General features: G+C 35.5%; 1 protein-coding gene across 1 annotated transcript in view; it reads left to right on the forward strand.

The window, feature by feature from the left end:
• Positions 1–21,152, forward strand: part of Reln (reelin) — a 445,708-nt gene that overhangs the window by 176,418 nt on the left and 248,138 nt on the right.

Consider the following 21,152-nt stretch of genomic DNA (forward strand, 5'->3'; position numbering starts at 1 on the left):
ACTTAGGCCCCTGAGCTCTGACCATTCTAACATACTTTACACAAATAGAATGCTTCATACAATAATGACAAATGCCATGAAGGAAAGTCAGAGGTATAGTGAGTAATGATAATAGGGAATTTGATTTAGTTTCAGAGGTAATAAAAGTCTCTCTAAGGAAAACATTTAAGATGAGACCTTACAGATGACTGGGAGTTGGCCAGAGGAAAAGGATTCCCCCAATGATAATTGCACAGGTTAGGTGGTTGGAGAAACCGAAAACATGTATGAAACTATGAATGTGTTAGGTAATGAAGGAATACTGATAAAGAGAGGAACATGGACTATGCTAACACTGGTCTTCCTCATAAGGGCATCATTTGTTAAATAATATAACTTGGCTAAGATTTTAATTATTGTAGCATCCCATGATACTACATTCATATAAAAGTACCCAGATTACTGATAGATAATGTGTGGTTTGAAACTAGCTACATTATACCCTCTTCTTTCTTTCTTTGTATTGGCAGATGTTTGCAGGGTATGATGTGTTCGTTCCTTGTGTGTGGTTGGTACATCTACATAACATATCTTAATTTGTTCTTTCATCCCTTTTCCCTCCCCTCTCCCTCCCCCTCCCTCATCTCTTGATCTCCAGCCCTTTGAGAAAGCTCTATCTCCCTACTTCCTATTGTCTATCTTTTCTTTTGCTCTTTCTTTATAATTTGGGTTTCTCATATAAGAGAAACCATGTGATATTTAAGCTTGTATATCTGATTTATTTCACTTAACGTTATGGTCTCAAGAAGTATCCATTTTCCTCTTTTTCTCACTCAAGGTTGAAAAGATGTTATGGTATAAATTATTTGATTCTATAGAACAGTTAATTTAGACAAGTCTGGCACCATTTCAGTTTATTATTACTTGTAAGGTTGTGATTCCATAGATATTTTCATTGCTTTGTGAAAGGTAACTCTGTTACTAGGCAACCCATGACACATGGGAAGTGGGAAGAAAGGAGAGGATAGGTCTGATTCCAAGGCTCAGGAACTGACACTAAGTGAAAAATGATGAGAGGCCCTAATCCAGGCAGAGGACAGCATAGACTGAACTCCAGGGTCCCTTGGTTTGAGCCTAGTAACAGGAAACCTGGGTAATCAACACTCAGTACCTATAGATAGAGCTGAATCTCTAGCTGTAGAGGACCCTGGTATAAACTTGAGGGCACAAAACATCTTCTGTTCACCCTCTGTGCATAGAATAGTGCTGGCATTATAACCAGGAAGTATTAGGAGCAGGTGCCTAGGTAGAAATGCCAAGTACTGAGAGAATGTGGAAGGAAGAAGAGGATACCGAGGCATGTCCTCCGGGAAAGGACTTGGGTCTGCCTGGCGTGAATGGCACATGCAGAGAACAACACAGGATTCACCACTGTCCCCCAAGGGCCCACATTTGAGAAGGTGGGTGCAGTATAAACGTTCCTGGATGACGGGGATGAAATGCTCTTTTTCCTTCCTGCGTTAGACTTGGTTTAGATTAACTTTTTGGGTGCCCATCATGACTTTGTGCCCAACACCTATTCCTGGGAATCAGCTCATGTAGTCCTCCCAGTGATATTATTTAGGTCCTATTATTTCCCCCATTTTACTGATGACTAAATAAACTGAAGCATAGAGAGACATTATCTAATTTATCCAAGATCTTGACTGCAGACTGCATGTTCTTTATCACAGCCCTTTGTGACCTCTTAAAATACTTTTTTGCCTTACGTTGCTATCAGTACAAGATTGTAGCCAAGATCTGATAGCAGAACTGGGTCAGAATTTGTTCTGCAGAGGCAGTGAGGAGTGCTGTCCAGGCCTGGATAATCAGTGGTATCGTCACATGGAACTAATCCTAAGAGCAAGGAACTGGGAAAGGCTGAGGAGGCAAAATGTTGGCTGACCAAGGGCACAAATCACAGTGTGTATGGAATACACATGCAAAGATCTTAATCCATGACTTATTACCATAATTAATGATTTGTTGTTTTCTCTCAAATGAAAATTAGTTTGTCAGATGTAGTAATTGAGGAAGCTAATTATACAGAACTGCACAGGGCCTGCCCCAGGCAAAATTGAATGTCTTTTGGCTTTGATTTGTTACCTCCCTTCTTGGCAGCATCTCCTTACTTTCATAATTCCTTTATGTACCCCCACATGCCCAGGATTTTCATGCTGTCTTTATCTTTTCCTTCCAGAAGAAAATTAAGGTAATAAATGAGTTCATAATAGGGTTGGTTGGTAATTTAATAAATTACGTGGCCTGGAAATTTTTGTGTTTACAAAAGGGATCTCACTAAATGTGATTTGGTTTCTTGGATTGGAAACTGGGTTTGTAATGAGGAGGACATTATCAGAAAAACTGGTAAAATCTGAAGGTTAATTTCTTAGTATTAAATGAACAATGGTCATATAAGATGTTAACATCGGGCAAATTTGGGTGAAGAGTATATGGGAATCTCTTGTACTGTCTTGGTAACTTTTCCATAAATCTAAAATCATTCCAAAATAAAGTAGACAATGGGTCTTATAGAAAGATCGAGTAATGTTCAAAGAAAAAAATTATGAAGAAGTTTCAGGTGTGCAGGTCATACCAAATAAGTATAAGTATAAGTATACAAGTATAAGTATACAAGTATAAGTATAAGTATACAAGGATGGTCCTATGGCTCAGTGTCCATTTACCTTCTACAGATCCTCAGTTTAATTAACCATTGGCTACTTCTCAATTTTGTAAATTTTGAACGATATGAATTTTATCCAGGGTAAAAAGATTGTATCTATTCTTTTCACTGCAGTAAATTAGTAAGACAAAAAAGCAAACTTTGAATTAAAGTTACAAAATAAGAAGCACAGCCGTTTTTCCCTCTTCAGGGGATGAGTGATTAATTCTACAATTCTGAATTAGGTGAACTAACTGATGTGCTGGGGATGAGTGATTTAGGACAACCAAGCTCACTAAATTGCTGTGATTGTGAAATAGTAGAAGAATACTGAACTCGGCTGGGTTTCAAATACTCATGTGGGGTTTGTTCTTTATCCCATGACAACGTGGAGATCAGTGTTCTTTACATGATCTACTTTAAAAGGATGAGTACTTGAGTACATACACCCAATTCAGTATTCCAAAAGAAGTTACTGCGCATAAATCCAGGGACATTAAAATTAGAGAAGGATTTAAAGTCATGATTTCCCTATTGGAATAGGTAGATCACATAGTTGGCACTGTGTCAGATGAGAAACAATAAAAGCTTGTTCTATTATTTATACAAATTGACTGGTTTGGCAGTTGCTACAGCAGTGAGCCATAATGAACTACAGAAAAAGATGAAAATGTGACTTCTTTACCATTAGACAAAAATTGAATATTTACAGAAAAGGGCAGAATGACATTTCGGGAGCCAGGCCGTTGTCAAAGTAAACTCTTGTGTGGAACGTAATTCGAATAGTGTGTGTTTACTGGGACAAAATTATGATAATGAGCTATCTTTTTCCTGCTTTTGTTAAGGGGGTTGGGCCTCATAATTACAAAAGAATTTAAAATACTCATTTTTCATAGCTATTCAATTTTAACCATCCTGTCACCCGCCTTTGTTTGCAATAAAGGCTTTATTTTAGCTAAATAGGGAAGTTCCTGAAATTGCATTTTTTTTATGTCTTTCTAGCAAAGAGAAGGAAAAAAGTCATGCAAAACATAATTTGACTCTAAAATGCCTAATTTTCTGGTTAATTGACTCAGTCTCCTTTGCTCTGTTAGGGAATCTCTGGCCTTTGTGTTATGACTTTGAGCTGTGATGTTTATTCCTTATGTTTTCATCAACTCCCATTAGTCCATCCTGGGTTTTCTCTAACAGTATTAAACTCAATTCCAGGAAAGACCTTTTAAACAAAAACACTGCATGCTTCAACTTTCACAACCCCAAGGGCGGTGTTAGTCAAACAGTAAACTCACTGGAATTGTAGAGCAAGACAACTTTCCTAAAGCTGACCTTACCTTGAGCCTGTGAGGACCATTTATATAGATAACTACTGCAGAATATCGACTGTGTGTATCAATTCTTACTTTTCTTTTTGCCCAAAGCAACACAGGAAGGTGGTTATGACTATTCTTCAGAAACTGACTTCAATAAAAAATGCTAGTAGGCATTAGGGGATATTATACATAATTAAACTCTATATGAGCCAAATTTTAGTATTTCTCATACTAGAAGTGTCAAGATGCATAATATTCAATGTGTGAGCAGCAGATACAGTGTAAATACTGTAATTTTGATATAGGCTGAGTTCTTGCAAATCTATGCATCAGTGGTTCTTACAAGGGGACAATTTCACCTATGTTCCCAGGTAACATTTGATAATTTCTGGAGATAGTTTTTGTCATGACACCTGATATCTAGTGCTTAGAGACCTGGGTTGCTAGGGAGCACTCTATAGTTCACAGGACAGTATGGTACAGCAAAGACTCAGCTCAAAAGTCAGTAGTGTTAAGGCTGAGAAATTGCTTTTGTACTACCTTGTAAATAAATGCCTATATAGGAGACCACTTTGAGAATGCATGTTTTCACAATAACCCTTTATGCTCACAGCAAAATCCCACTTCAAGAGTTCTACCTAAGAGTTCTACCTAACTTATCTTCCAGCAAGTTTAGTGTTTCTGTCTTAATATTTAGATCTTTAATCCACTTTGATCTTAGTTTAGTGCATGGTGATAGGTATGGGTCTAGTTTTAATCTTTGGCAGGTTGAAATCCAGTTTTGACCCAGCTATTCCCCTGCTGGATATCTTCTTAAAAGAATTAAAAGAATCATACCACAACGATATATGTGCACCCATGTTCATAGCAGCAGTTTGTAATAGCTAAAGCTTGGAAGCAGCCCAAGTTCCCATCAACTGGAAACTGGATAAAGAAGATGTAGTTTTTTTATAAAATGGAGTACTACTCAGCCATAAAGAATGAAAAACTAGAGTCATTTATAGCTAAATGGATGCATATTGAGGCCATACTCTTAAGTGAAATAAATAGGACACACATGTGTAAATACCGAATAGTTTCTCTAGTGTGAGAAACTAATAGTGTAATCAAGGGTTAAAATGATTAAAATGAATAATTGATCATTTGAAATAGGAAAAAAGGTCCAAAGACAAAGGGATGAAGGGAGGGGAAGGGGAAAGGAAAAGAGGGAAAGGAAAAACTATGAGAAAAGAAAAAAAAATGGAAATGATATCTATGTAAATAGGGAAGGGTGGAGGGGGTGAAGGGCGCACAGGTAATGGGGAAAAAATAAGAACCAAGATATATCATATACAGGTACAAACACCCAGTGATAAATGTAAAGAATTGTATACCTAAAATGTACCAATAAAAGAACTTAAAAAAAATCCTACTTAATTGAAAAGTCGCTTTTTATAGATGTTGTTCTAAGTTGGATATACAAGTGATTCACCTCTACCAAAGAAGGTGAAAATTTGAAGGAAATAGGTCAACAAGATGATTTTTAATTCTAACTAAGGAGTCACTGACTGAGAAAAGAAAGAGTAAAACAACTTACTGGTTATAAGGTTAATATTACTAAGAATATCAACTAAAAATGAAAGATACTACTAAAAGGGAGGGTGTTATATTTTTGAATCTTCGGGAAAATGTAGAGCAATTTGCCTGTTCAGACCAGTAGTTTTCAAGTCTGACTGTAATCAGAATAACACATGCCTAAGCCCCATGTCCAGAGATTCTGAATTAACTGGTTGAGGATGGGTGCTGGGAATTGCATAATTTTATAGTTTCCCATTTCTAGAGTCACTAGGCTAGAAGAGTTTAAAATCAATCTGTTAAGCCATCCCTTAAAGTAAAAACTATATATCATGTATAAAATAAAAAAAGTTTCTATGTAACAAAATATTTGCCCATCTTACCCATGATGGCCACCACCATTCTTATTGTCCTTTTCCATCTCCTGTGCCCTGTGCTTTCCCTGAAGATGTACCTCCTGAGCAATATCTTCAGAAGAATTTTGTATTTTCACTCTGGGGCCACTGTCTATTTTTTATTAGGTAGGAAAGCAGCTCTTTCAAGACTTGTACTATTCCAAAGTCAGACCCCCAGGGACAGACCTGTTGGTAGCACCAGGGGAGCTCCTTCATAGACACTCTTGCGACGGACATGGCAGCTCTGGAATTGGCTTGAAACACTGAGGAGATTGAGATTAATTCTGGTTCTGCATAAACCTCAGGGAGTGTATTTCTAGGTGAGAAAGGCCCAGAAAAAAATCCAGACAACATTCTAAGCATTTATTTTGGTCTTTCAATTCTGTAATTTATTTTAAAAATTATACAAGTGACTGCTTTTAAATGTACTTGGGAAACTGGTGTCTTTTCCTGAGCTGCACCAAAAGACTTGCTATCAATATGCTAGATAATTTAAGGGGATTTCCAGTTAAAAAACTACTCATGTAGCTCTGTTCTTTGGATGTTTCAGACCACAAAATTTTGTCCAGTATAACATCAGCCTCAACAAATTAGAGATGTCCTTATTTGTAATGATTATATTGTAAAACATTTCAGAATATCTTCAACATGCTAAATAGATGCCTTTCACCCATTAGCAGTCACTCTCCATTTCCCCATTTCCCCATGCCCTGGAAACCATTAATCTGCTTCCTGTCTCTATGCATTTGCCTGTTCTGCACATTTTATATAGATGGACTCACAAAATAGGTAGTCTTTTACGATTTGTTTACTTATCATGTTGTGGTATGCACAGTCTTTTATTCTTATTTATGGTTGAGTAATATTCCATTTTTTGGATATACCACGTTTCATTTAGGCATTCATCTGATAGTGTATATTTCTTTCCATTTTTGCTCTGAATAGTGCTCCTAGGAACATTTATGTACAATTTTTTGTTTGAACATATGTTTTCAGTTAACTTAGTATATACCTACAAATGGAATTGCTGAGTTATACAATCACTCGATGTTTACCATTTTGAGGCATTGCCAAAGTTTTTTCCAAATTGGTCACAACATTTTACAGTCCTACCAGCAATATATGAGGGCTCTGATTTTTCCGCATCCTCATCAACACTACAGTATATCATCTTTGTAATTTTACCTGGTGGGGTAGAGTATTATCTCCATGTAGTTTTGATTTGTATTTCCCTAATGACTATGATACTGAACATCTTTTCATGTGTTTATTGACCATTTGTGTCTTCTTTGAATTATGTCTATTGAAATATTTTGCTCATCTTTAAATTGAGTTATTTGTTATAACAGTTCTTCGTGAATTTTGGATACAAGTTCCTTAGTAGGACACGATTTGAAAATATTTCTCACATTCACGGGTCATCTTTGTTTTGTTGATGATATTTTCCACTGCATAAAAGTTTTTGATTTTGATGAAATCCCATTTACAGGATTTTTCTTTTTCTGCTGTGCTTTTTCTATTTAAGAAAACATTGCCAAATCTTCAGTCATGAAATTTATTCGTGTTTTTCCTTTGAAGAGATTTATAGATTTAGTTATTACACATAATTCTATAATCTCTTTTGAGTTAGGTTTTGTATATGTTGTAAACAGAGATCCAACTTTAATCTTCTGCATATTGACATCCAGTTGACATAACATCATTTGTTGAAAATGACCTCTTTTGCTCAGGGAATTCTCCTGACTTCCTGTTCAAAAATTAATTGACTGCGAGTTTATTCACAACTCTTGGTTCTTTTCCATTGATCTATATGTCTGTCATTACAGCAGCATCACACTTCCTTATTAACTATAACTTTATAGTAAGTTTTGAAGTCAGGAAGTATAAGTTCTCCAAATTTTTTAATTATCAAGATTATTCTGACCCTTCTGAGTCCCTCGCATTTCTTTTTGAATTTTAGGATCACCTTGTCAATTTCTTGAAAATATCCACCTGGGATTTTGAGAAGTATTATGTGAATCTAGAGACCTATTTGGGTAGTATTCCCATCTTAACATATTAAGTCTTGATCCATGTACATGAGATGTCTTTCTGTTTATTTAAATTTTTGCTTGTTAATTTCTTTGATAATGGTTTGTAGTTTGTCACGTATAAGTCTTGCACTTCTTTTGGCAAATTTATTCTTTTTGATGTTATAAATGAGATTACCTTTTAAATTTGTTTTAGAGTTAATTGATAAAGTATTAAATAAGCGTATTCTTATATGTTGGTCTTGTACTATGCTATCTTACTGGACTTAGTAGTTCTAAGAGAATTCTTGTGAATAAATTCATTAGTAGTCTCTGTATACTAGATTATGCCATCTGAAGAATAAAAAAACTTTTACTTCTTTTTCATTCTGGATGTCTCATATTCCTTTTTCCTGCCTGATTGCTCTGGCTAGAATTTCCAGTAAAATATTGAATAAAAGTAACAACAGCAGAATCCTTGTCTTTTTTCAAGTTTTATTTTTTATTAGTACATATTTTCAGTACATAATGATTACATTCCTCATGGGGAGCTGGTACATGTACATAACACATGGTAATTCTTTTTCATCCCCTTTTCCTCCCCTCCCTCCTCCCTCATGATTTTAGAGGGAAAAACTTCAGCCTTTCTCCAATAAATATGATATCAGCTACCATATTTTGGTAGAAAGCATTTATCAGGTTGAAGTTTATCAAGTGATTTCATCATGAAAGGGTGTTTAAAACTATCAAATCTTTATACTGTAACTTGAAATGCTTGTTTTTTCAAAACTTTATTCTATAAATATGATGTACCACAGTGTTTTTTTATGTAAACCGTCCTTGCATTCCTGAGATGAATTTCATTTGACATGATCTATAATACTTTTTGTACATTGTTGGATTTAATTTGATAGACTCCTGTTGATAATTTTTGTATCTGTGTACTACGGGATACTTGTATAGTTTTCTTTTTCTTGGATGTTTTTATTTGCTTTTGGTATAGTGGCCTCACAGAAGGCATTGGAAAGCATTGGTTCTATTTTTTGGGAAAAGTTTGTGAAGGACTGATGTCTATATTCTCCACTTTCCATTACTGGGAACTTGAAGGGGGAGGGGTTTAATTTGGCTCATTTTGGAGGGGATTCAGGCTATGGTCAGCTGGCTCCGAGACGGAAATGGCATGGTGGAAGGGCCTGGCAAAGGACAACTGTTCCTCCTATGGATGCCAAGAAGCAGAGGGAGTGAGGAGGAAAGGAGAAGCCAGGGACAAGAATACACCCCTTCAAGTCACGCCCACAGTGACTCATCCCTCCAACCAGGCCCCACCTCCTAATAGCATATGAACTACTGAATTCATCAATGAATGAATCCACTGACAGGCCCCCATGATCCAGTCACCTCCCAAATACCTGAGACTTTGAGGGGTCATTTTAAGTGTAAACAATAATAATGTCCTTGGTTGTGAATGATTGATTCTTCTTTAAAAAAATTTTGTAGAATTTTCCAGTGAAGCCATCTGGGCTTGAGATTTCCTTTTCTTTGTGAATGGGTATTTTTATTTCTAATTCAATCTCTAACTTCTAGACCTATTCATATTTTTAATTTCTTCTTGAACCAGTTTATTTGCTGTATGTCTTTCTAGGAATTTGTGCATTCGTCGTGGCCATATAATTTGTGATATATAACTGTTCATAGTTTTTCCTTATAAATTTATTTATTTATGTAAAGTTAATAGTAATATCCCTTCTTTCATAATTGGTCTTATTCCCCATCTCCACTTTTTGTTCTTGGTAGTCTATCTAAAGATCATCAATTTTGTTTTGTTTTCAGAGAGCCAATTTTTGTTGATTTTTTTCTATGCTTTTTCAATTCTGTTTCTTTCATTTCTGCTCTAATCTTCATCATTTCTTGCTTATACTTACTTTAGATTTCATTTTGGTTTTTAACTTAAATTTTATTTTAGTGAAAAAATTATTATAAAGTAAGAAAAAGAGTTTTAAGAAAAAAAAAGAACTTTTTTAATCTCCCAAAAGCAATCCTGGAAAAGGATACCATCATCAATTTAGCTATTGCTTCCGGTATCTCTAAATAATCTGCTTAAAACAGCGGCTTCATTTTGTGTGCAAAGATATACCCTTCTTACACCATTCTTCCTTCCAGCACATAACTTCAACCTCCATATCCTTCCATTGATCAATACAAGCATATGAAATTTTTCATCAAATAAATCAGTTTAGTGGTTACTTAATTTTTCTCACTGAAAAACCTAGTAGTGTGTTTTGATTTTTCTCCTTGTGAGCAACTTATCATTTTTTGTAGATTTAATGGTTATTTCTCTTTAAATGTATAGAATCATTTTTATTGGAGCACTTTCTGTATTGGTTCCTGAGAAAGACTACCTGGGTGGTTTGGTTCTTTACATTTGAGTGATAGATTGAGTAGAGATACAGTACCAGATTAAAAATAATATTCTCTATGTTTTTTGAAGACCACCAGTATTGTAAATGAGTAGTAGCCTGAGAGTGTTTTATTTTTATTTTAAAAATTATTTTTTCTTCTTTTCATAGAACCCATTAGGATTTTTTTGTGCTAGATAATTTTCAACTTCTTAGCAATGTTCACAAAGAAGAAGTATGTGGCAGTGCTACTTTTCATGCCAGAGCCTTTCTCTCATCTTCCTATTTTCAGCTCCCCTATATTGTGCCTCATGTCTTCATTCTAGACCCTCTGTGATTCCATGTTTCTTATGAAGGTTCAGATTTATTGTATTTTCATAAAATTCATCCTTTTTATCCATATAAACACCCAACTGGCAGGTCTATTGTCCCAGACTCTCAGAGAAATTATGCCTTGACATGTTCTGAATCAACTGGTATGTAATGACTAAAAAGAAGCACAACATTCAGATTTAGAAGTTTCACTGTGCATTTTGACCTCATAATTATAATTTGGTTATGGCTTATATAAGCACTGTTTAGTACTGATCAAGTCAGAAATTGTGAGAAAACATTATCCCCAATCCCATGATTAACCTACTCATATAATTGATTTTATGTGAAAATTTATCAAAGGCCTTCACATCAGTAGTCCTGTATTGATATTTCAGAAACTAATTCTGATGCTAAAAGATGCAAATTAGGAAGGATTCCATAACAAGTAAATTGATAAAGAATTATTTGATAAAATATGCTAGAACATCTTTCAGATAAATAGGAAAAATAAATTCAAATCTCCACTGAAGTAAATTCCAAAATAAATTTACTGAAATAAATTCCAGCTGGACAAAAAAGTTCACAAAGGAAAATGCAAGCAAATATCTACTTAAATGAGTTTAGAATAAGGAAGAGCTTCTAAACCTGAAAGCCCTCGAAAAAATTAGAAGACAGTAGTTTGAAATATTTGATTACATCGAATTTTTTATAAAACAAAGCATAAAGACAGTGAAAGACCAATTATAAACTACACTAAATATATTGACAAGAAATAGAGAAACAGGTTATTATCCTTGATATTTAAAGAATTCTTATAACTCATTAGAAAAATATTAAAATCAACAGCAAAATTAGCAAAGACCTGAGTAAATGATTTTGAAAGCTGAAAAATGTAACCAACACACATGCACAATAAAATCACTAGTAGTCAGTGGGTTAGAAATCAAAAGTCACACACCGACCCCGGAGAGGACGTTGCTGGACTGGTAACGTTCTGGGCTGGCAGAGGTGCAGTGAGGAGGATGCTCTCTAGGACACACTGACGCAGGGGGAAATCTGCACAGTTTTCCTGAAGGTTGTCTGAGCTCTTTGTCGGCTTGGCTGCTGTCACAAGATCTGTAGGTGGTGTGGCTTAAACAACAGGCATGTATTTCCCACGGTTCTGGCACGGGGAGTCCGGGACCAAGGTGCCAGCACATTTTGTTCCTGGTGAGCTTGCTTCTCAGGACCTACAGGAGGCTGCTACCACTCCATGTGCTCCTAGGACCTCTTATTTGTTTTCTGTTACTTCTGGTTTCTAAAATTTTAAAGTTCTATTCATATTAGTAGATGTCTGGGGTGCACGCTGATTATATTCGTTGTGGGGAGTTGGTACACGGACATAGCGCGCCTTAACTCTTTTCATCCTCTTCCCTCCCTCCATCTCCTGGTCTCCTTCCCTTTTGCAAAAAATCTGTTTCCCTGTTTCTGATTGTCTTTTATTTTACTCTTCAATTCACTTTGCCGGGGATTTAGCTCGGTGGTTCCGGCGCCTGCCTTACAAGCACAAGGTCCCGAGTTCAATCCCCGGTACCAAATAAATAAATAAATAAATAAATAAATAAATAAATAAATTTGAAATTCACTTATATTTTGCTTTTCTCATATGAGAGAAATGTGATCTTTAGGCTTATACATCTGGTTTATTTCACTTAACATTAGTGTCTCATTGTCTTTTTCTAATTCTAAGTTTTGTTATTGTATATTCACATTTTCTCATTGCACCTATTTATACGATACAGATTGATCTTATGACTCATTAATATAATGTGGAATAATTAAATCAAGCGAGTTAAAATAGCCATCACTTCAAATATTTAACATTTTTTGTGGTGAGAACTTTAGATATTTACTCTCTTAGCAATTTTGAAATGAGTAATAATCTCTTATTAATTATATTCATCAAGCATTTCTTTATCTGTCAGTTGAAGGACGTTTAGATTGTTCCCATTTCTTCCCTATTGTGACTAGCACTGCCATGAACATGGGAGTACAGACATCTCTTCAGCAAACCGATTTCAAATAAATGGATTGCTGGATCACATGGTGGTTCTGTTTCTAATCTTTTGAGCAGGCATCATACTGGTTTCCATGCTGGCTGTACTAATTTACATTCTCACCAGCAGTGTACTAGGGCTCCTGTTTGTCCATAATCCTACCCCTGTTATCTGTTGTATTTTTGGTAATAGTCATTTTAATGGGGGTGAGCTGGTATTTCATTGTGTGTTTAAATTTGCATTTCCTTAATGATTAGTGATACTGAATATATTTTCATATGTCTGTTGGCTTTTGTGTGTCTTCTTTGGAGAAGTATCTATAATATCTTTCTCATTCTTTGCTTTTATTATTTTTTTGTTTTCTTGCTATTGAGTTGTTTGGGCTTTTATATATATTTAGGGTATTACTCCATACTGGATGTGTGGCTTGCACGTATTTTCTCCCAATCTAAAGATTTATCTGTACCTTGTTGTTTCTTTTGCTGCCCAGAAGGATTTTAGTTCTTTGCCATTCTGTTTGTCTATTTTTTTTTTTTTTTTTTTTGGTACCAGGGATTGAACTTGGGTCCTTGCACTTGCGAGGCAGGCGGTGGAACCACTGAGCTAAATCCCCGGCCCTATTTGTCTATTTTTGATTTTGTTGGCTGTGATGTTTGGGTCAAATTTTTTAAAAATCATTACCAAGACCAGTGTGTAGTTTTTGTCCTTCTTCTAGTGGTTTTACCGTTTCTGGTTTTAACATTTAAGTCTTTAATCCAATTTGAGTTGATTTTTGAGTGCAATGTGAGACAGTGGTCCAGTTTAATGCATCCCTCTGTGAACATCCAATTTCCCAGCATCATTCACTGACATGACTATCTATTGCCCATTCTTGGAACTTTTGTCAAATAGACAATATATGTGTTGGAGATCACTTCTGGGCTTTCTATTTTGTTCTGTTTGTCAGTGTGTCTGTTTTGTCTAACCTGGTAACTATGCTGTGTTAATACTTTAGCTTTGTAGTGTAGTTTGAAATCAGATAGTATGATAATTCCAGCTTTGTTCTCTTGCTCTTCTTTTAAGGACAATAATCCTATTACAGGGATTCCACCTTCATGAATTTGTATAAATCTAATGATCTCCCACAGACTGGGCCTCTAAACACCATCATATTGGGTGTTAGAGTTTCCACATATGAATTTCTGGGGGCATAGGGCACAATCAGTCCTTAACAAAGGCTGTAAATAATTATGATCTTGTTTTAATTACTCCAGTCCTGCAAGTCCATCCTAAAGTAGCAAGCAATATTCATAAACTTAAGTTTTTCTATAATTTTGGAAAAGATGACCACATTTGTGTTTGTATGGGAGAGATGGTTGTGGTTGTGTTTGTCACCCAATTCAGAGTTCAAACAAAAGCAAAATTTTACCAAATGCTTCTGTTTGCAAACCTAATTGTTTTAAAACAGAAGTATTCATGAACCAAGATACCACTTTATTTCCTTACTGCAAATATTGTAAACAAATATAATTTCAAGAGTAGAAGTCAAAAGTCAAAGACACTATGCTAGAACTACATAGTGGAATATTATTTAGCCTTTAAAATAGTATCTGAAAATATTTAATTATATAGGGACTATTTAATTTTTTTTTAAACTTTAAGTTTATGAGTTAATTTTAAAAATCAGGGTATATAATTCACTAAAATATTATATTTCCTTGTTATGAATATGAGTAATCTTAGGATTTTCTTTATTTTAAGAGGTTTCATAATACAAATTATTTTTATAATAGAAAATATTCAGTACTAAATCCTATAATACATGCTTCCATTTTAACTTACTTCCTCCAAAGTAACTCCTGTATGTACTTTGGCAGGATTTCTTTGCAAGAATATACCAATATTGTCCAAAATTGTTATTATTAATTAACTGGGTTAGAAATCATATTCCTTGTTAGAACTTTCATCAACTTTGTCCCAGTCATAAAATGTTTATCAGTCTTCCCTTTTTCCCCTTTTAAGATTGAAAGTAGCTTTTGATATATTTAGATTGTTCCTTTCATCCCCTTTGAATTTGTGCCAGCATTTTCTGAAATGATCAGTCAAGATATCATTACCATATTTCTTACATTTTTACAATGTTTTCACAGAGCAGACCTCATTGGATTTTCACTACAGCACTGAAAAATAAATAGTATGGGTTTTCTAGTTCTGTTTGAAAAAATAAAGACTGGTCCAACTATGATCAACATAAATCACGGGGCTGTGGTGCAAACCCGCATCTTCTGATTATAGATCTACTGAATTAGCTTAGAAATGATCTGTTTATTTCATAGATGAGGCAAAGGAGACACAGAGGGTAATTGGCATGGGCTAATTCAAATGGAGATGATGTATCAGGCCTAGAACAAAACCCCATTCTTTCCTATCTGGAATTGGTACTTTCTTTTAGTCCAGAGGTGAGACCTAAGTACTTCGAGTGGCTGTTTCCACAAAAGTACAGACTCTTTCATTTACTCTCTAGTTTTTGCTAAGAGTCCCTTTGGAATTGGCCTGGCCTTAACAGTTTTGTCCTTGACTGGCATAAGGATGCCTCTGAGGCAGGTTCATAGAAGTGTACTTAGTTGAAAGGCATTTAGGACACCAGCACCACTCTTTCCTTTGATGAATTTGAATGACTTTGAAAGGTGGTATAAGGGGAGGTGGAAAGGAAGGGGAATGGGGACAAAGAAAAGAATTAGGATGCATTTTATACATATACCAACTCCCTACAAAGCATATGATCATTATGTACTACAAATGTCTACTAATAAAAAATAAAAATTGGAAAAGACAGGTGGTATGAAAAACATTTTTATTTTGAAGTTTGGAAGACATTTCTGGAACACAGTTGTTTTCAGAAGATATTAAATGATGAAAACGTGTTGGAACAATAAAGCAAATACATCAGTTTATTTATTTTCATTGTTCTTACTGTTAGCTGATTCCCAAAATAAATCTTACTGATGATTACCTCTATTTTGGCCATCTGTATTTTACCTAATTATCTTTTCCATACAATAATTTGCTTGTTACTTATTAGAGCATTTAAATTCCATATTAAGTGGGACATAGACTATCACTCACCGATTCCACATTGACTGCATGGCTACTACAGCCAGTCTGAAGTGTCTGGGGCCAGAAGTGCTGTTTACTTTGGACCGCAGAATGTTTGCATATTCATAATGAGATATCTTGGAGAAGCAACCCAAGTTTAAACATAGAATTAATTTATGTTTCATACACATCTTATTCACATAGCTTGAAAGTAATTTATAGTATTTTAGTGCATTTTGCCTGTGACCTGTCACATAAGGTCAGGTGTGGAATTTTCCATTCATAGTATATTGGTGCTCAAAAACTTTCATATTTTGGAGCTTTTTGGACTTCAGAGTTTTTGATTAAGCATGCTCAACCTGTACTGTCATATGAACATAAGCTGTCCGCGTGAGGTGAACATAGACCCTACATCTCAACGTCAGTCATTCACTTTGCTGATTGGAAGTTAAGTTACTATTAACCACTTATTTATTTTCTCTACTTAAATTATTTTTGCATATGTTAATTTTCATGCTATGTTAATCAGAAAACAGGTTTAAGCCATATATTGGTGACTTTTAAGAACATAGACATTGGATAATCACTACTAATGCTGAAATTTGTTGTTTTCGAGGAGAGAAAATGTCTCTTTGACAGAAGGAAAAAGCATTATGATTTAGGTATAAAGTAAGTCATTATAAAAGAATGAATGCAATAAAGTCTTGAAAAGCAAAATACTGTAAAAACGTGCAAGCTTTTACTCATAGTTGAAGTTGAGAGGTTAATACAAAGCAACTTCTCCCTGGAGCTACTCATTACTCTTTTTTATACATTTATTTTAAAGCATTTAAGTTTTCTTTTCTTATTTTAATAAGAGTCAGGCAGCATCCTTAAAGTACTGTAACTTGCTGCTGATAGAGAGGGGTTAGATTTTTGCGAACAAGTTGATTCCTTTGAAGATCAAATTTACCAATGTCAGATCACTTCTTTTTTCCCCCATGTTCCACATATTTTCTAGAGGGTAGCTTGGCATGCTGATACTACGCTGCATTAACTTCAGATTGCTGATTAATGAATGCCCTTCAAGGTGTGGAGGGACAAGACACAGTAACATACCAGACCCCAAGAGGAAAGGAGTAGAGAAAGATGGGAAAAGTAACCCACCAGTGGAGATAAAAAGCATATTGTCCTAGGTTCTAAAATAAAGTGACTAGTATTATTCTTCATGTTGATCTGTGAACAAATTGATTCATTAAGAAAAAATACCCTTGGGGATTTAGGCATTGTAAACATTATATTAAAACCTATTTGTCTCCCTTCTTTGGAAACTGCATAACAATGTTACATAGTAGAAGGAAGTCCTGAACAGAAAAGTGTGAATGGTTTTGGTTTCCTCCTATATTCACATCATTGTGACTATGCCTTATTGCAGATAATTTCTTTTTATTGAATGATCCCAGAAGCTTGAACTCTATTTAGCATCCAAAGAGTGAATATTAATATCTTTAAGGAATAGTTGTTATGTTATTTCAAGTTATCCTATCTCCACATAAAGAATCTGAAGCCTAGAAGGGTTAATGAAGTTGTCTGAAGTCATATAGTTCACAAGTGGCAGCGAAATGCTGGTCACTGTCATGGCAGAGACCCTGCTTCAGCCTCTTAATGCCTTAGGCAGATGGTGGTCCAGGAGTTCAGCGAACATAAGAATATTGCATGCTCTTTCAAAGTCATAACAACAAAGGCTCTTTCAAGCACTGAGTATGAAGATCATAATGAACTTTCTTCATTTGAGAGAGATCTGTAGAGCTTTTCAAATGATAGCTTATAACAGTGGTTTTAAACTGACTTACTTAATAGAGACTTTGTCATCAGGCTTGCTTTGGAGATCTATGTGTCTTCCAGGAATGTGATAAGTACTTATTAGAAATTTCCTTAAGATACCTGGTCTACTCCCTAGAACAGTTAACAGTGAGAATATGTTCTGAACTCTTCAGAATAATTATTTCTAATTATGGAAAATCAAGTGCAAAAAACACCAACGTAGATATTAACACCATGAATTTGATCAGCCTTTCCAAAAAGTAAGCTATAAATTACATAAAATAACAGTTATGAAAATGAATTAGGCCTGTCATCATGTACCACAGCTGAATATTCTCATAAGAAAAATATATTGTTACAATTGAGATCCCAGCAGCATACTTCATAGACCTCAAGAAAACAATCCAAAAATTCATTTGGAACAAGAAGAGACCCAGAATACCAAAAGCAATTCTAGGTAACAGAGACATGGCAGGGGGTATCACAATCCCCAACGTGCAACTCTACTACAAAGCTACTGTGATAAAAACAGCATGGTACTGGCAAAGAAACAGACTTTAGGACCAGTGGAACAGATTAGAAGATGCAGAAACAATGCCAGACACACTCAGCCATCTCATCTTCGATAAAGGAGCCAAACACCCTCACTGGAGGAAAGATAGCCTCTTTAATAAATGGTGCTGGAAAACTTGGGCTTCAGCTTGCCAAAGATTAAAACTAGACCTACACCTCTCACCATGCACTAAACTAAAATCAAAATGGATTAAAGATCTAAATATTAAAATAGAAACTCTAAACCAGTTGGAACAGAGGTTAGGTAGAACTCTTGAAGACATTGGTGTAGGAAAAGATTTTATGAACAAAGCCTCAGTTGCCCGTGACCTAGCACAAACAATCAACAAATGGGATCTCTTCTTATTAAAAAGCTTCTGCACAGCAAGAGAAACCACCAGCAGTGTGAAGAGACAACCCACAATGTGGGAAAAAATCTTCACCTGCTCTTCCTCACACAAAGGTCTACTATCTCAAATCTATAAAGAACTTAAAAAGATTAGACCTCCCAAATTTAAAGACCCAATCCAAAAATGGGCATCTGAAATGAACAGACATTTCTCAGACAAGGAAGTAGAAATAGCAAATAAATACATGAAAAAATGTTCAGCATCACTGGTCATTCGAGAGATGCAAATGAAAACAATGCTGAAATTTCACTTCACTCCAGAAAGAATGGCTGCTATCATGAAATCAACCAATAACCAATGCTGGCGGGGCTGTGGGGAAAGAGGAACCCTGCTCCACTGCTGGTGGGAGTGTACACTGGTGCAAGCACTGTAGAAATCAGTATGGAGATACCTCAAAGAACTAGGACTGGAAGTCCCATTTGACCCCACTATTCCACTGCTGGGGATCTTCCCCAAAGAATTAAAAGAATCATACCACAGTGATATATGTGCACCCATGTTCATAGCAGTGCAGTTTGTAATAGCTAAAACTTGGAAACAGCCCAAATGCCCATCAACTGGAGACTGGATAAAGAAAATGTGGTTTTTTTATAAAATGGAGTACTACTCAGCCATAAAAAATGAGAAATTAGAGACATTTATAGCTAAGTGGATGCACATTGAGGCAATACTCTTAAGTGAAATAAATAGGACACATGTATAAATACCAAATAGTTTCTCTGGTGTGAGAAACTGAAAGTGTAAATAAGGACTAAATGTATAATAGGTAATGTGAAATAGGAAGAAAAGGGGCAAAGGGGAAGGAAGGGGGGGCGGGGCTAGGGGAAAGGATAGAAGGGAATGGGATTAATATGAGAAAATGGAAAAATAGGATCAAAATCTTCGTAAATAGGGAGGACTGGAGGGGTTGAAGGGAGGGCTGGGCAAGGGTGAAAAATAAGAACCAAGAGAGAATAATGTAAAGGTGCAAATTTCCAATGATGAATGTTATTATATTGTATACCTAAAATGTACCAATGATTAGAATGAATAATCGATAATGTAAAATAGGAAGAAAACGTCCAAAGGGGTAGGAGTAGTGGGAGAGGGAGGGGAAAGGAAAGAAGGGAAAGGAAAAATGATGAGAAATGGAAAAAATGGAAATAAAGTCTTTGTAAATAGGGAAGGGTGGAGGGGGTGAAGGGAGGGCTAGGAATAGGGAAAAAATAAGAACCAAGATGCATTATGTAAAGGTACAATTCCCAGTGAGAAATGTAATTGTGTTGTATACCTACAATGTACCAATAAAAGAATTTAATACAAAAAAAAAAAAAGAAAAAAAAGAAAAATATATTGTGAGTTAAATACTGGAGCTCCTGACCTCCAGTGTCTTTTAGTTTTGAGTTGCTGTACTTTAGCAATTTAAAAAAATATGTATAACATATATTTATAAATTAGAATGCATGTATTTCTATAAAATATTTGAAATAAGTGCTGCATTCTGTGGATAAACCACCACAAATTGTTTCATGGCTATAAATACATTCAAGGTAGTGCATCATGTAGTGACTAAGATTGTTTCCAAAACAGAGACACTTGAGCTCATCTTATTTATGGGGCACAGACTAGAACAGTGTTAACTAAGTTTGTGAACCCAAAGGAATATTATTATAGAAATATTACATGGTCACAACTGGAAGACAACTAAAAGAGGTAAGTATTTAAACATCATAGGAGTTTCTTGATAGTGACTTCTGAAAATACATCTCCCTCCAAAGCAAATATCAAATTAAAATTGTACACTTATGAACACTGTGTTGCTATTCACAATATATGTTATCTGAGAAACATTTGCCTTAATTGATTTGAAGAATATATTTAGGTAAACAAAGTCACAATGTTCCCTCTGAACAAAAAACCTGTACTGATTAACAGAGATAAGCATGTCTGTAGCATGGTTGTGGGTTGGATTGCCTGAATGAAGGCTAAAAGCAAAGGAAACTCTATAAACATGTAAATACACAGAGAAAATGGTAGCAGCTGTTTAATCTGTAATTTCTGTAGGGATTAAAATTCGATAATAAGGGCTGACTCCCCTCATAGCGTCACATATGCTACATATGGAAGGCTACACAAAGATTTTTCTCTAAAATTACATCTTCTCTCTACCATTCAAAACTGCCACTGTTGTGCCAGTATATGTGTGTGTGTGTGTGTGTGTGTGTGTTATAGTATTATGTTTTCACAATTTCACTGCTGAAATACATGTGTTAGCTTAGAGCAACATCACCCATTAATGCCTCACCATGGATTAGTTCATCAGGTTACTTTCAGAGAGTTGGATCCTGGGGTAGTGACGCTAGGGGATGGTGACATTTCCATGGAGGATGGAAATCAGAAAGGTCTATCCATGAAGGAGGAAGGTACATCTCCAGCGGGGCCACAGTGGGGAACTGTGGGAACCACAAGGTCCTGTTGAGCCCAGCAAAGGATGAGATGTGGACCAAAGAGTGCCACTGGGAGAAGTGTAGAGACCAAACTTTACACTCTCACGAACAAGCACAAGTGTGTTGCACATAATCCACCTTTAGCACGTAATGGCTGAGTCAAATTATTTTTGTCCTAGGGTGATTTG

The sequence above is a fragment of the Heterocephalus glaber genome, unplaced genomic scaffold (genome assembly GCF_053883595.1).
Source record: "Heterocephalus glaber isolate CG9 unplaced genomic scaffold, H.glaber_assembly_v1.0 deba00000676, whole genome shotgun sequence".
NCBI classification, from domain to species: Eukaryota; Metazoa; Chordata; class Mammalia; order Rodentia; family Bathyergidae; genus Heterocephalus; species Heterocephalus glaber.